Raw genomic sequence first — 17,786 nt, forward strand, 5'->3', positions numbered from 1 at the left:
TTTTTTCCCCCCTTTCATCCGTGTTAAGTCAAGGTTGTGTTTTGGCCGTTTGTCACACGAGACATTTCTTTTTAACACAACATATTGACTTAGCTCCACCGTATCATAATCAAAAGCAATTCCCTGCATCACAGAACAAAAGCAATGTGGCTGCTAAGAATTTTATAGAGGCAGATCACTTTGACTGAGGCTGCCACTGTGGGACTGGATTCTGTTGAGCACACACGGTACAGTAGCTCCTTATTATCTATTTATGTAAGTTATTATTTAGGTCTGACGCATAATACAGCAGGTCTATAACAAGCAAAAAAAGGTAAGGAAAGGAGGCAGTAATGAAACATTATGGGGCGACAGCTGCCTTAAAACATCAAAAAAAGAAGATGGAAATGGCTCTGACGAGGCATCTGGTCTCAAGCCTATTCCATAAGGCCTTTCAGCCTTGAAATGAATTGAAGCCAAGTCCTAAGACCAAAATATTTCAACAAGTTTTCTTGCAGCAGTAAAGGTCTCCACGCATCATTTTTTTAAACCTCCAGCTTGTGAATTATGGCCACAGCTTTTCATTTTTAGACAACTTGCATCGACTGTCTAACATTACTTTACAGAGGAGAACATAAATCGCGCCCACAGTCAGAGGAACTACGAGGGGTCCCCAATCTGCAATTTTCCCATGATCCTTATCTTTATTAGCTCATTATTTTCAGTGGAGGCAGCAGTGGCTGCTGATCTGTGGCATTTATTCGAGAGAGCAGAAACAGCCAATTAGTGAGAGCTTATCTCATCACAGATATGGGGGCCGCCGTAAGAATTAAACAGCACAGTACATTTTGCAGATAGTCTCCGGGATAGATTTAAATGAGGTTACTAATGTGTATGCATGTTGTTAAAATATGACATTAAATTGCGTGAAACATTTTAACAAACAATTGCCATCATTTTGTGGTTTGATTTAGTTTAAGTGCTTACATGGAGGTATTGTGAGCTCCCCCTTTAGTGTACAAACATAATTTATCACATTGCATTGCTGCATATGGTACATTAGGGTTGTACATGACTACTTTGAGAGTCAAGAAGTTGGTCATTGAAACAATTAATTGACTAACTGAATGATAAATCACAATTTCTCAACGACTCCACTTAGTTGCCTGCTATTTTAAATGAGCAGATGTTGATTTAGGCGTGCGCTAATTCAATTAAAATGCAAAATATAGAGCCTCGAAGCACATCAGACTCATGGGAGGACAAAAACAAACTTATTTGTCCTCCTGAGCAGATAATCGCAACATCAGAGCATCTGAAAAGCGGCACTTGAGAGTGATTCTGCTTCTACACCATAGATGGTAAAGAATTTGTGGCCATAATCACAATTTCTCAATGGCTCCATTTAGTTGCCTGCTATTAAATTAGCCAGATGTTGATTTAGACGTGTGCTAATTCAATTAAAGCGCAAAATACACAGCCTCGAAGCACATCAGACTGTTAGGGAGTGATTCTGCTTCTACACCATAGATGGCAAAGAAACAAATGTGAAAATTCAGCTGTTAACATAGCTGTGTGAGGAAAAAATGCCACGATACAAGGCGACAATCAACAAATAAATGAACTAATTTGTCATTTTGATGTCAATGTCGTTCTAACCGTCGCACCTCCATTCAAAAAGGGCTGAAATTTTCATCTCCACTGTTCCACTCAAGACCACAAATCTGACCCACACCGAGCCAAGAGAGTGATTAACGCCATCACCTTCAGATGCTGCGTATAAATCTGTGACAGTGACCGCGTCAAATACCTTAAAAATACGGTCAGACTAAAAGGCAGTGGGGTTTGGACCATTGCTAACACTGAGGCGAGCCGCAGTTAATTCTTACTCCTATTCACTTCTGTTGAAGCGTGCACGGCTGATATATTAGAGGGGAGAATTCCTGTAACAGACAGACTCTGTTTAAATCTGACCTGTGAATTCTCACAGTGGGAAATTGATACTTTTTTTTATTCACATGTAATGTACAATATTGACCACAACAAACTACACAGTGTTGATTCTAGTCTACGCTCAATATTTATTACCTATACGCTGCACATGTGATGAATGTAGGGCAGTTTTGTTTGAGAGCTAATGTGACCATAACCTTCACACACACACACACACACCTGGAGTATAACGGCAATCCACTTTCTCTCCAGAGATTAACGGCGACTGTAAAATGAAGCAGGAAGTATCAATACGTTTGCTCCTGAAAGGTTCAGATCAATTTATTCACAATTTGACTGGCTGTAAAGTGACTTATGGGGTCGCGGACGAGAACATTAATTAACCTCCAGGTCTATGTTTGACAATGTGTGACTCAGCCGAGAAGCAAATCCACTATGACTTAAGTTATTTGAAACCAGAAGAAACCATATGTGTCTATTATACTATAAACAGGACTGTAATTTATAAAAACTGATATCATGCTATGTTGAGACCATAAATTGAGACTCAAAACAAAGAATTGAAGAATAAATTAGGGGGAAACAAATACAGTAGGTAATTCTGCTATAGACCTGCACACAAATGGACTCCTCTAAGAGTAGAGTTGCCTCCTGGTGGCCATTCAAGAGAACACTGTTTTTCCAGGCACGTCACCACTGGCTTCACTTTATGGACCTGGAACCATTATGTTGTTAAAGTTGACCACAGACACCAGATTCACCCACAGATGATTTAAACCCACAGCAGCAACACTGTGTTTACTTCTCGTATCCTGTCCATGCTCAGGAAGGAACAATGTTTTCTTCCACCAACCTGAATCTATTTGATGTGTCTGCCTCTCACAGCCACTCCAGTACAGGACTATAATACCACCACACATATAGAGACAAAGGTCTGACTGTGTGTTCTTGTGCCTGAACACAAATATTATTTATTCTTCAGAACATTGTGAACCAAGAAAAGAAAACTGCCTCTGGTGCAAAAGGTACCGGCTCTGTCTGAGTGCGGAGTGTGGAGCCTCTGCTTCTAACCGAGGACGTTAGCAACCAATTTCCCTGTTGATTAAAGTTAAATTTGGACAATTAAACTTGAAACTCATTTAAATGCTGAACAGCCCAGTACCACATTGTCCATTCGTGCTCAAAGTGAGCCAGCATATCTGAACTGATTCTACTAAAGCACCACTTTAGGTCTGTTTGTTAAAACTGCACTTTGGGGAGAAAAAATAAAAAAAGGACTGTCACAGGAACCTTTCTTTTATACAGTTCAGATGATGACTGGTGGGTCACTTTCTTTTTTCTGTGTGTGTGTTTTACTGTCAAGCCACAGCTGGCAAGTTGCTGAGGTTCAGTAGTTTATATTTTATTTTAAATGAATGCATCCCATTTTAGACTGGAGGTAAAAACCAATCAAGGCTCCGTTTTATTCCATTACCACTGACACGTCATTAGATTTTATCCCAAATATTCCTAATCTATCTGCAGCCGAGTTGTATCACACTTCCTGACTGTCTTAATTAGTTGCTGGTATATATTCAACCAACTCCTGAGGTTTTTTTTTGCTGCTCACGCGACTCCTCCTGTGGAGTCATCGTGGTTTAAGACAGAACTCCAATTAACTTCCTCCAACATTGTGTGGAAAGCTGTGAGTTTCCCTTGTATCTGTTGCCTCGGTTGTGTGGGAGAAAAAGGTTATCTCAGTTTCGCTCAAAGCATCTCTTGGGGTTCCGGCAGTAACAGCGCCTCAGAAATAAATTAATAAAGTGACGGCCAACCTGGAACACACACATCAGCCAAAATGAGTCATTTTTTTGCCACAGCTGCCAGATGGTATTTAAGTATGGATATATTCATAAAGGAGACACCGTATTCCTTTGTGTTTGAGCTGCGATTGGCTGGAATTGGTTTGACATGTTTGATTACCGGCACATCTGGGAGACGAGCACAGTGGCGCGGCGGTGCCCTGATGCTGCCAACAGACTACAGTAAAACACACAATCTGAGCAGCAACACTACTGCAGTGCATAGAGGTTGTTTTTTTTTTGTTTTTTTTAGTGTATTCAAAGTCCAGTGTGAAAGCTTTAGGAGAAATGATGTTCCATTCGGCAGAAATTGAAGATCAAATCATTAGACTTGTGTACAATCACTTTTCATTCGCTCAGAATGAGCTTTTTCATATTTATATCAGCAGCTGTCTCGGCTCTTGGACCAGCACAGAAAGGTCACAGGTTCAATCCCGGCTTGTGTGTGTGTGTTCACTACTGGTGTGTAAAAAAGGACGGGTTAAAAGCAGAGGTCAAATTCATCATCACTAATTGGTGTGTGTGCAAAAATGACTAATTCTTATTCTAATGTTGGACCACCATGTTTTTATAACGGCCAAACTAACCATCTTTTGGGTTTTAAACTAAATATACTACATATGTTCTCCAACATGCTTGAGAGGGAAGGGTTACGTGAGAGATTTTCAGCTGCAACATGCAACTTCACCGATAAATCTTTAAAAAATGCACCTTTAATGTTGATCAATGGACACCAAAAACACAGACATGCACTATTTAATACATCGGAGCATTGACCGTTTGCGCCGTGGGTGACATTAATCAAACTTTCACTCAAGAAAATAGGATGATGCATCATGTCAGGACATTTTGTTTTGTTTTTCAGGGAGCTACAAGTTTCATTAAGTTAAAGAGGATAGGATAAAAGGGTTAAACAGCATTGTGTGAAACTCACTGGACATTTTTAAATAAAACGGTTGCTATGGTTTTAGGACAATGAGTCAAGAAGTCTCAAAGTATAGAACAGCCTAAAATACATTCTTCTGCATTGCAGAGTCTACTCTGAGTTGGTGTTTCAAATTCCAGAGTCAAATTAAATGACACTAATGATTGGGCTAATATTCCCAAATTGAAATCTTTCAAGCTGAGGATTTCCTGATTGACTGTAGGTGTTTGTCTCATGTTATTTTTAAGTAATCACAGAATAACTGGCAGCACAAACTGAACACATGATTGGCTTCGGTGAGCAGCGTGATGATTCTGTCAAACTATTATGACTATTCCCTTTTAGGAACTCGGGTGTAAAATCAACGGGTCCAAAAATCTCATCTGAACTTGATGTGGATGAGTTAGTTAGCAACTTGGATCCACTTGAACACGGTGATTAACAACACGGTTTACAACGAAACCTAATTAGAATTCATTTGGATGAGGCCCCCCGCTAGCATCTCGCAGGTCGGGTCACATAAAATTGTAATGATGTGACGAGCGAGGAGCAATAGAATAATAATAATAATAATAATAATAATAATAAGAATAATAATAACAATAATAACAGAAGAAAGGAAAATACAAAGAAGGACAAAGACAGTGGTGCAACATCGTGAATGCAGTAATCCACAATAATGCAGTAGCACCGGTGTGAAAGTCGAGTTGCAGTTGTGCGTTAATCAAGTATGTGATGTACGAGCACAATAAACAGCGCGTGTGCTCGTGAATCCAGCTGCGTAAAAGAGCACGAATATAAGTCAAACTGGACAAGTACAAAAAGAGGATTCACATTTTGTGTTTGAGTCTCAGCACAATCTCCTACAAGAGAGAGAGAGGCACCGAAAGCAAAGATTAAAAAAGAAATTAAGCCAAATTTTAATCTGCCACTGAGGCAGTGACAACGGGGGGGTTGTGTCATTTACATGATAATCTCTTTGGACACCTCATAACCCTTTTTTTTTTTTCGACAGCTCACACCACCGGCATAAGAGTGCACAGCGGGCATTTCCTGGAGGGATTAGTGGATCCCCGGGAGCCTTGGAGGGTCTGCAGGTAGTGATTGCCTCAGTTAGGAAGTGGAATGAGTTACAGTTTCCACTGACCAGAGGAGACAGCAACAAGAAAATCCCCACAGCTGCAGCTGGACTGTCTCTTTTTGACAACTGTCACCCCAAATCCTTCATCATAGACACACACACACACACACACACACACACACACTACTAGCCCTTGGCTGTTTGGACAGCAGGGCACTGAGTCCAGAATCTAATTACCTAAGATGAGGGCTGAGCAGCTGGCAGCTCCTTGAATTCATGAAATCTCAATATCTGGGAGGTTTTTCAGTCTGTGACACAGGGCAGCCGTGACTCAGACATCAGCCACCATTGAATGTGACACACTTTGGGTTAAAGGAAACTCAAACACTACATTTGTAACCATTACGTTATGCAGTAAGGGTGTGGTTTCTTCTCCAATTTATGTTTATAATTAGTTATTAGCTGCACATATACACACACACACACATACATACATACATACATACATACATACATACATACATACATACATACATACATACATATATATATATATATATATATATACATACATATACATATATATATATACACACACATACACACCTACATATTCAGGGTTCGTACAGCTTTTTAGTAAAAATTCAAGCACTTTTCCAGCACTTTCAAGATAGAATATCAACTTTTTCAAGGAACCCGAAGCTTTAAATAAACTCTATATATACACAGTACATATATATGACAAATACTCCTTCCTGTTTACATTCATTTATGTTTTGCTGTTGCTCTTTTGCAGACAATGAAACCGTATTTACTGCAACTACACTTCAAATTATTATTTCAAAAAGAAAAGAAACAACAACATCAAAAACAGATGATGGACATATGACTACACAAGTGTAAGGAGAAGAAATTATATTTTTTAAGTTATTTCATTTCAAATGTTAAGAGGTTATTATGTCCAGTTTTTATGTATTGTAGCTCATAAAATAGTATTTGTGCTCCAGTTTCTGTGATGAAAAGTAGCACCTACAGAGAGGTGTGGTTTATCCTTTTGGCCACAAGATGGAGTATCAACTAAAGTGAGCAGCGCTCAGGAGTAAACAGGCAAGCGTATGAGTATGAGAACAGTTTGCTTCCGGTTCCACGCGCACCAGATAACTTTATATTATCTTTTTTTTTCAGCGTGAGAAATACAATGTGTGGCGGGAGTGCGTGACAAAAGACCGAAAAGCGCGACTGCCACGCTCAGTGTGTGATACTTAGGATGACGTAACCCCCGAGCTAACGCTATCCAGCTATCTAACTAGCTGACCAGCTAATTGCTAACGGTTCTGAGCGTCAAATTAGCATACAATTTCTTTGTATCGACAAGTCAACAACACACAACTCGGAATTTGTTGGAACTTACAAAGAGCGGCGAAGTGGTTCTGGATGATTCCTGACGCGATCGCCAGGTGAGGGGCGTGCGCAAGGACAGAAAACACGGGGAGCGACACTCACACGAGACGGCGGAGAAAAACATTACGCCTTCATTTTCTTTTAATTACGACACTGGTCAATATATAGTAAATCCAGCGTTTTCCAGCACAGTGATCAAATTTCAAGCACATTTCAAACCTTGAAAACACTATATTTAAATTCAAGCATTTTCCAGACTTTCAAGGCTCTGTACGAACCCTGCATATTTCATATGCACTTATCAAGTGCAGCGTGTCAATATAATTCATTAATATGTTGGTTTGTGAGTCTGAGTAGTTTCAAACAAAGGTAAATAGTTTGTATGTACACTCACAGGCCAGTTTATTAGGTACACAGTGTAGAGAGGCACCCAACATCGCCTGCAAAGTGCTATTTATAGTCACTGTTATGAGTTATAGATGTGTTTCCACCACTTTGAACCAGTCTGGTCATTCTCCTCTGACCTCTAGCATTAATAAGGCACTGACTGGATATTTCTCCTTTCTTTTGGATTATTTTTTGGATCTCCAGAGATGGCTGTGCAACTGTATCGTATCACTGTTGCCTCAAAGCAAGAAGGTCCAGGCTTTGCAACCCAGTTCGACCCAGTTTCTGTGTGGTGTCTGCATGTTCCCCCGTGCAGAGATTAATTGAACGCGAATGGCCGTTTTCGTCTCTGTATGTTGGCCCTGTGATGGACTGGCGACCTTCCGCCCTGTGTTGGCTCCAGCTCCCAGAGGGAGGCCCTCATGTGGACAATAAAGCGGTAGACAATGAATGAGTGAATGATTGGACCCACACACAAAATTTGGCCGCGGTGGATACTCGGAAAACAACGCGATTTGATGACGACTTCACTTATTACTGTAAGTGCAATACAAAGTAAAAGGCCATGTGAACGTTTAATTATTTAATCACCCAGTTGTGCAGAAACAACACTCGACACTGGCGCCGCCCTTGAAAACCGAGTTAAGGCTGCGATGGCCAGTGTGATGAATCACGCAATCTTCGATTGCTGCGCCGCTCCAAAGTGAGACAGTGAGGCTTCATTTGTGTGAAGTGAGGGGAAAACTGTTGCCAAACAATGAGTGAAATGAGGCGCAGGGTTTTTAAGACAAGCACTACACCTCACTTGGAGAAAAGTGTGTGAGTGATTGATGGGGGTGCGTAAAAGCTATTTGTTTGCACAGTATGAATACACTTTAGTTTACACAACTGTTAGCACCAGTCCAGTAAATTCATTCCTGCTCCATCTCTTCAGTTCCTTTTGTTAGTATATCCACTGCTGTGCATCAATCAATCCATAATGAAGAAAATGTGGCTAACAAAAAGATATTAATAAATAGTGTGCTATTTAAACCATCCTTAAGCAGTCATGGTGTCGCATGTCAGAAACACAAGATGTGGTCAGCATTTGCCAAAATTATCATTTTAAACCTGATCATTTTTCAGGCTAAATTATCATTCAGTATTACAACATTTTCTTTTAACTCAAACTTCATCATTATGACTTATTCATGTCAGTATGATCATTATAATGACTTAAACCATCAAATCATCCTCGTTAACTACAGCAACAACATTTATTTTGTCAAGGTGCAAATAATGAATTGAGGTTCTCAAATGTCTCCATTTGTGTTTGTTCACAAACCAAATAATTCTGTTTTTTATGCTTTCTTTCTGATGCGGAGCAAAGACAATATTCACATTTAAGAAGCTTAAAAATCTGAGAAGTCTATTTGTGTCTCTCTCTCTCTAGTTTGTGTCTTTCCTTCCTGTCTTCTCTGTCTGTCCTCATCTTGCAGGTTGCAGGATCCAGATCCACTTTCGAGGCTACTATTATTATTATTATCATCATCATTATTATCATTCATATCATATCATCACCAGTATTATTATGCTATAATTAAAGTTGATATCAGTATAATCCGTTATCAACAATCTCTGCTGCTGCTATAGTTCTATAAACATGTCATCACTGACTCAGAACTGTCTTGTCTATACTTGTCTATGTGACCAGGAGTCACAAAAGTCTCATTCTTCTGTCTTTATCTCGCCTCCCTCTTGTCCTTTTTCTCCCCCCTTTCTGTCCCCCACCTCTACTCTGTCCCCCACACCTTTGAGTCTGGCTCTATCAGTTACTCCTCTAGGGTTTGCTCATTGTGTGAAATGTTGGCTTTCTCTGCTCGTGGTGCTGCCTTGAGATAATGTAGGTTGTGTTTCGTCACTATAGGATTAATTGAGTCCTGGATTAATAATCAAATAATCTTTGCAGCTGTACAAACCACACTTAAACAAGCAAAAGGTAAAGCGGGGATTTAAATCCATGACTAAAAGCAGCTGTGGACATGAGACGTGTCCTCTCTCCTCACACTCATCTGACACATGCACTATGATTCATTCCACACATGCGTTTGAGTCGAATTTTTAAAGAAATTATCAAAAAAAGACTGCACTACCTTGCGAGCGCCAAGGCATCTTTTAAACATGCCGAGTTTTGACAGACACCGAGTGCATCCAACTTTGCGGTCGGATAGATCCGAGATCATTCATTTTTCATCTCGACTTTATTTCTGCAGGATGACGGACTCCGTAATGATGCAGCTTCCCAGGAAGTCAGACGCACGCAGGAAAACTGAACAAGACCCAATAAAAATAATTGGAAATGTCTCAAATAGCATGACAACTACGACAGCAGTCCGGATTTGAAAGTCCTGCGGTAACTTTGTTCTGTCATGTCGTGTGTGTGTGTCTCTCGCTAATTTCACATCCACATACAGATAAAACACTCGCTTTTGACAGAGAAATTTCCAGAAGATGACTAATGGAATTCAATTTAGATCTGAAATCTCTAAGAAAGTTGGACAACAGAGGTCCTGCCCTGTCGTGCTCGTTTCTCGCTCTCGAGCTTTATTGCTTCTCACCGGGGACACACAGGGTCACACAGATAAAAGTTTAATTTTGGAAAAGGGAAAATAAATAAATAAATAAGTGCACCAGTTGAGCACCACAAAGTTTTCGAAGCAGCACGAGTGAAACGCTCATTGCCAGGTTATTTTTCCTGAGGTGGATTAACACACTGGTTCATTACATGTGTCAGAAAGTAAGACACGATGGCAGCGTGATGTGTGTCGCAACTCCTTTATGCCCTATTTAATAGTTTTTGGACAACAATAGAGGGATTAGCTGTATCAGGCTTTGGCTGCACAGAGAATATCATCCGATCAAGTCATTGTTGCTTTTCTGGGGGGTGGGTTTCATGGGGCTTTGATGATGAAAAGAGAAATACAGAATGCAGCCATTTGCTTCAAGGCTGAATACTGAAAAAATAAGTAGTACTGAATCTTTTTATGTGCATAAACACCTCTCATTATTGCACAACATTACACCCACTGAAAACACAATTGCACTGTAAGGAGAAACACAAACACTATATGATAACAATCAACAAACATACATCTGCATAAGTCTTGCATTCCACACACGTGTCCTCATCTCAAATTTTATCTATTCCACTAGAGGTGATTTCTCGTCAGAAGTTCACTCTCTTTTGTATGTCTTTAAGCTGAGGTGAATGGGCTTGTAATCAGAACGTGTGCTGGTTCTAATCCCAAAAGAAATGAAGGACCGAGGTGTCGCGGAGCAAGGTACCCAACCTCCATTGCTCCCCAGACATCGATGTGTTACCCGTGGTTTGCATTTTCACCCCAAAATATGGATTTTGGTGATATATGACATCCTTCCTGGTGTAAGTCAATAATCGATATGCCAGGACAAATATTAATATTTTAATTAACAAATTATAGGCGCTCTAAGGTAAACAGTCCCTGCCAGTTTCACTCGCTACTTCATGTCTACGAGTCGCGAATACTTTCATTTTGTGAAGTTTTCTTAGGTGAATATGATCTTTGTAAAACGTTGTACTGAATGTGCTGGTGGTGATGGTTCTGTGAGAAACTGTGTACCAAGTATTGGACTATAGGTCTGAAACATCTGCTCTCCACAGTGAATCTAACGCCGAGGGCCTGTAAGACTGCATTAGCAGGGATAGATAAGAGTGTGAAGGCCGGGCCAGCTGTGCCTCCTGTGGAGCACAGTAAATCATAAAACGTCTTTGTTTTCTCTTTTGACAAGAGTGCACCACTGGACTGGACTGGACTGGACGGGGTTCTGCTACATGGAGCATGCACACACGGTAAGGTTCATGTGGACTCAAAGTGGTGGTGTGCTCGTGTTCCTCTTCTTACGGTCTGTGTGGACCACGGTGGAAATTGGCCTAAAATGACCCTAGTGGACTGGGCCAAAGATTGGTGGAATTAGTGCAATAGCATTGGCCTTGTTCACGCTCACATCTGAGCTATTCTTAAGTAAAATGCTCTGCTGGGCTGCAGGTAATACTTGGATCAGTGTTGGCAGGAAGCACCGGTGGCTAAAAAGAGCTTTAAATGAGGTGTTGCACAGCAAAGTAGGGGAATAATACAGTATGTGAAATGAATTTTCCATTGCTGCTGTCTTCTTCATTGTAAGGATGGACTACATCAATATGTCATTCAGGATTGACTTCCTTTACATCCTACCAAAGAATGTTTTTTTTAACATTCTTTATTGAGTTAAAAGCCCAGGGGGCAAACTGCCAATTTAATCTGTGTGCAGCGTCCTCACAAAAATCTAATTGTAAAGAAAAGTGCTATTGAAAAAGAAAAAAAAAAAAAAGACTGACAAAGAAGAGGACAAAAAGGTTTTGAAAAAAACTTTGTGGAAGCAAAGGCCCTTTCCAAATCCTCAGTGTGTACAGTGAATAGGCCAAGTCTGAATGAGAAAAGCTAAAGCTGGCATTAATGTAATCTGCATGCTCGTCACACAATTTCACACAGACCGAGAGAAGCCCGCGCTCAGTGCCGTCTGTAAGGTCCAAGGCCAACGCAGATAGTGGACTAAGCGTGTGTGAACGTGATGCCGGGTCTTTCTCAGGGTCAGAAAAATGTTTTTAAGACTTTTAAGAAACGTGTAGTAAGTTCTGTGAGCTGAGCAGGAGCACAGTTTCACTTTTTATTCAAGCTGCAACTAATTATACAAACAAAAGAAATCAGAAATTAAATCTTTCCGTACTCCGTTAATGGGATTTCTGTGACAGTAAGCTAAACATAGATTGAGTTTCACTATTTTCTGACATCAATTTATGGACGAAATATCAATTAGTTGAAATAAATAATGAACACAGTCTAATAAAATAGTCTTTGCAGCCCATAGGCTTATTGATACGGCCGATACACACTTATCCAACATACAGCCAATATCAATAATTGTCATATAAATGTCGGACAGATAAAGTTAGATTTTTCACACATCTGAGGTCAAATATTCACGGCAATTTTGCCTTTGCTCTTGTTTGTTGAAGAACATGATATTTATATATAAACACGATTATTAAACCAGTTCCCAAAGCCACAGCTGGCCTAAATTAAATAATTATATATGTATGTATATGTATATGTATATATACATATACATATATATATATATATATATATATATATATATATACACACACACACACACACACACACACACATATATATATTATATTTCTGTAATGGTTAATACACCAGCATGTAGAAGCTCTTTAACAGAAATTATATTTTTATTGCTAAGATATAATTATAATTATATAGTCATCTGTGAATTAATGAATTAAAAGCACATGATTATTTCTTGACCAAAATGTCAAATTATAGTTATTTACTTGAATTCCTGAACAGAAACATTTGTTTTAGTGGTTGAATGTTGTGCTTAAAGTCGGGAATGAATTCAGTTTGTTATTTGCCAAATAAATAATAACATTTTTAGTTTTATACTTGTTTTGGATTGTGTTAATGAATTATAGGCCAGCCCAATTTCAAATAATTAAAAAAAAAAAAGTATAAAAGGAGTCAAAGAAATCAAATCAGCCGGCCACTTAAGATCAATACTCTGCAGATCGACTTCTGCTGCTGCCACCTTTGCCAGCAATAACAACACTTTTCTGCACTCCTGGTGAAGATTTACTAGTTAGAAGTTAATGTGAAGCACATTCAGAATGTGATGAGCGCTCCTCAGTCGCAGCTTTATATCAACATCGCTCCACACAGAGGGGAGCAGAGCACAACACAGCCCCTGCTGTGATAATGGCGTCTTAGTGACAGAATGACTGCAGGTAAACAGTGCATTAATAAGGCGGCGTTATGCACCAGGGACTGCTGAGGCGTCGCTGATTCAGACAGCTGGGGAGCGGGAGAATGCGTCAGGAGCAGTGAACTTGCTGCAATATTAATTATCGGACTGATCATAAAAATCATAAAAGTCAGTCCGTTCAGGAAACGAGGAAGTCTCATCACTGCCGGCTCAGACCACACATCATCCGCCGTGATTTGATTTTACTATGCTAAATTAAAAGGATCCAAGACAAATATAAGCGAGCCTGCACTGAACGTGTGTTAATAAGTCTAGTCATGACACCGACCCTCTGTGAGCTGATTTAGATGGAACTCCTGCCGCTTTATCCTCCACATGAGGGTCCAGCAGACAAATGACCAACCACACTCACACCTACGGTCAATTCAGAGTGTCCAGTTCGCCTAATCCCAAAATCTGCATGTTATTGGACTGTGGGAGGAAACTGGAGAACCCGGAGAAAAAATGTAAAATAATACACAAGCACATTTACCACACAAGTAATGCACAGCTTCTTCAGGTGCTACGAGGAGTTCCAGGTGGATAGTGGGTCTACAAAGTAGGGCTGCAAAATAAGAGAAATTGCAATATTCAGTAGTGCAATATCCAAATCACATTGGAGCGTTGACAACTAGACAAAATGTGTGATAACACAGCATTTTCATGCAGGAATTCAAAATATTGCACTTGCTCAACAATTGTTGCAAACAAGCGTTCTGATTTTCAGCTTCTTAAATGTGAATTTTTCTGTTTGGTTTTTTTTGCTCCATTTGACAAAGAAATCATTCAAGTAAAAAATGTTGGTTTATAGACAAAACAAAGACACCTGAGAACATCATCGTTTCTTGGTTTGGGAGACAGCGATCAACATTGCATGACATTTTATGGACCCATTCATCCATCATGTAAATAATGGTCAGTTGCAGCTCTCGTTTTGTTTGTTAACAGACTAAAAAAAATGGGAATATAGCAGCTCAGATGCAAAAAATCAGTCAAATCAAATCAGTCTTGCCAATTATGAATTACACTGCAATCACAATAACTGTCAAAATAACCACAATATGATTTTATGACCATATTGTGCAGCTCTAGCACAACAGACTCTGCTCTGCTCTGACTGACTGGTGGGAATATCCAGATATTTAACCTCTGTAGTGTTGTTATTAAGGTCATTGATGGTTCACATGGTTCATTAGTGGAGCTGGAGGTTTAACAACAGTTAGAGTCACCCGGGGTCAAAGGTGTAAAGGTTCGTCAATACTGGAGTCACATGAGGTCATGTGTGAATCAGTAGGGATGAAAAAACACAGTATTGTAGGACGGAGGTGGTAAGTGATGTTGTGGAGAACACCTTAGAAGCATCTTAACTTAACCTCTACAGTACAAATATTGTAACTGTATCAGAGTTACAACTCTGGTTGCACTCGTGGTTTCTCCTCAGTGAAGCTCGCACACATAACAAAGTTGAGAGAAACCAGCACAATTGTTAAAAGTGTCTCACTTTCACCCTGAGGGGATACATAATAATGATTATTCCAATGTTCATGGAAATCCATTCAACTGTTCTGACATTTTCTTCCCAATATTTCAACTCGGGCGACTGAAGCAAACGACACATTGGCAGCTGGATTTGTGCAAATTTGCATATGCACTCGCTCGTCTTTGCATTAACTTTGTGTGCGCCTAATCTCGTCATTAAGTGTGAGCGCACCATGAGCGAGGTAATGTTGCAGATTTGGTGTTGAACAGCTGTTTGGTCTGTTGATGGAACTACTCGGTAATATCTCAGACAACAGCTGTAACTTCCTCGCTGTGTTTACCTCACAAGTAAAACTCTGTTGTGTAGGATTTATTTGATTATTTGCTTGATTATTAAAAAGTCGATCAGTTATCGTGACAATTTGTTAATGTTTTATCAATGCTGTAGATCCTGCAAAAGTGACAACATTTACCAGGGTCTTTGAATGCATTTTTTCATTTTAGATTTTTATTTACAATTTTACAGTCTGTGCATTGTGAAGCAATAGGATTTTTAGATTGTATGGGATTTTACTTTTTTATCTGTACGATATCTGATCCGGTAGTTTATATATTATTTATTTGTATTAAAATGACTGTATAAAATATAGCACTGAGAGATATTCAGACATGAGTCACATCAATGGCAGAAATCAGATTTCAGAGTCACTTCAGCCTGGTTAATCTGGAACCTTTAGACGGGATTCTCTGAAACATCAATAGAGCAGATTAATTTACTAAAAAGTAGACAGTCACTGTTGTTCTCTATTAGTAAGCGCTACAACTATTCTAAACAGAACACTTTGTGTCGAGTCATTTCAGAGACTGTGTAACAAATATTGTTCTCCCAAAAAGGAGAAATAAACAGCCCATTTTTTACATTTTTATCGATTCCCATCCTTCATTAATTTTGACTAGCTCTCAGGTGTTGGGCTTTAGAATATTTGAATATTTGTTCCCAATATATCAAACAAAAGTTGAGAGTTTCCTCACTTTAACGAGGCCGTGTCCACAAATTTGTGCCGTAATTGGATTATTAGCTTACATTTGTCAGGGCACCGGGAGGCGACGAGAGACACAGAGTGTGGTGTAAGTCTTTGGTTGCTTTGTTGTTGAAAAGGTGGCAGGTGGCGAACAACAGCTGGTTTCCCATGCTGCCTTGCTGTGGTCAGAACAGTCCTGATCTAAAGTCTGCTCATCGGCCACCCTTCATACTATTGATTGCTCTTAGAAAATGAGCTTTAATCGTGGATTTTATTATGCACAGTGTATATCATAAGATTTAAAGGGCCATATGTCTCGCTAAGTAAATAATCCTTGTAATGTTTATGATTCATATTAATATTTTATCATCTTATACCTTATTTTTCCTATTCCCCGAGTGTTATTTCAAGTTTTTGATGGATTCCTTTCCATAACTCCAATTCTCCTTGTGTTTGTCCATATCTACTTGACTTCACACTCCTCCTCCTCTCTTTATTAAACATAGAAAAACCTCGTACTCTGTAGATCTGTACAGCCGCTATAAATGTGGAACTTTATTAAATGCTGTAAAAAAAAAAAGAAAAAAGTACAGCTTCACTGCCTGCCCTTCTTCCCATAGTTAAAATGTCAGTGTCTTGACAGGGTGAGGCCAATAGATTCAACTCCCCGCTCTCAAATCACATCTCAAACGAGTCGTGGCCGCACCTCCAAAAAAAGGCAAAATACCGACACAATTAGGGGAAAAAAAGAATTAACAGGCAACCGCTATTGTTGTCGTGCCTCTATATTGGCTCCATTGTTTTCACCGGACCTCATTAAAGTGTGTCCTGTTGACAGATTTAGTTAATATTCCTCACATCACAGCGGCCTCAATGAGCCTCAGAGACCGAAATGTGTGGGAGCCCGAAAAAAGAAGAGATCAGTCGCTCATTACAAAGATCAGAGCGCTGTCTGAGGCTGTCGGTGTGAGAGTGCCTGGGTTAGTGATAGTCCTGGTGGGGGTTTTTTTGTGCCCCAGGCACTATCATATGAAGATATCCCTTGAAGGCAGCCTCCAAGGAAATTTAAAAGTGCATCAAATCCAAGTTATTACACCCAAATCACTGTAGATCTGGCTCTAGGTCCTGCAGCCAGCTGCATATCCAATCGCCTCACCTGTCTGATTGACCTTCCCTGCAGCGGCTGCCTGTGAAAATATTGCTCCTCGTCCAGCAGGAAGCCGACTTAATGCTGCGATAAGCTCGTCTGTTGGGGGCCGAGCACCAAGGTGACGGGCAGCTGTTACGCTGTCAATCTGCTTTTTAACTGACGGCTACAGAGCACTCGAACCTCTTAACTGTCATTAAAAGAGTCAAGGTAATCCAGCGTTAACTAGCTCCCACAGTACAGATGCAGTATGATGCAAAGAAGTACATTTTATAAAAGTATCTATGCATGATGGTTAAAGGTTCATTTCAGGAAAATTGTTATTTCTGCTGCTTGTTAGCATTTCTGAAAGTTACAGAAATCTTTTGATTATGACATTTATAGAAAAAGTTTTGGTCGAGGGGATTTTCAGACTTTCCATCCATGACATACTGTAACTTCATGAGAGAGATCAAAGCCCCTGTGTTGGACTCGGGGTTTTTTTTGGTTGGTGCGTGATGTCTTGTTTACAGTTGCAGCACAACAACACTTTGAACTCTGAAAGTTCGTGAATTTCAAAATTCAGGCAGTCGATTCAAACCAAACAAACATGATTTGCCACGTGCAAACAAAATTAAAATTGGTTTCTAAATTTCTAAGACTCGGAGAACATCATGTTATTTAACCTCAGGTGGACTCCCTACAACGT

Source organism: Solea senegalensis, linkage group LG12 (assembly GCF_019176455.1).
Source record: "Solea senegalensis isolate Sse05_10M linkage group LG12, IFAPA_SoseM_1, whole genome shotgun sequence".
Taxonomy (NCBI): Eukaryota; Metazoa; Chordata; class Actinopteri; order Pleuronectiformes; family Soleidae; genus Solea; species Solea senegalensis.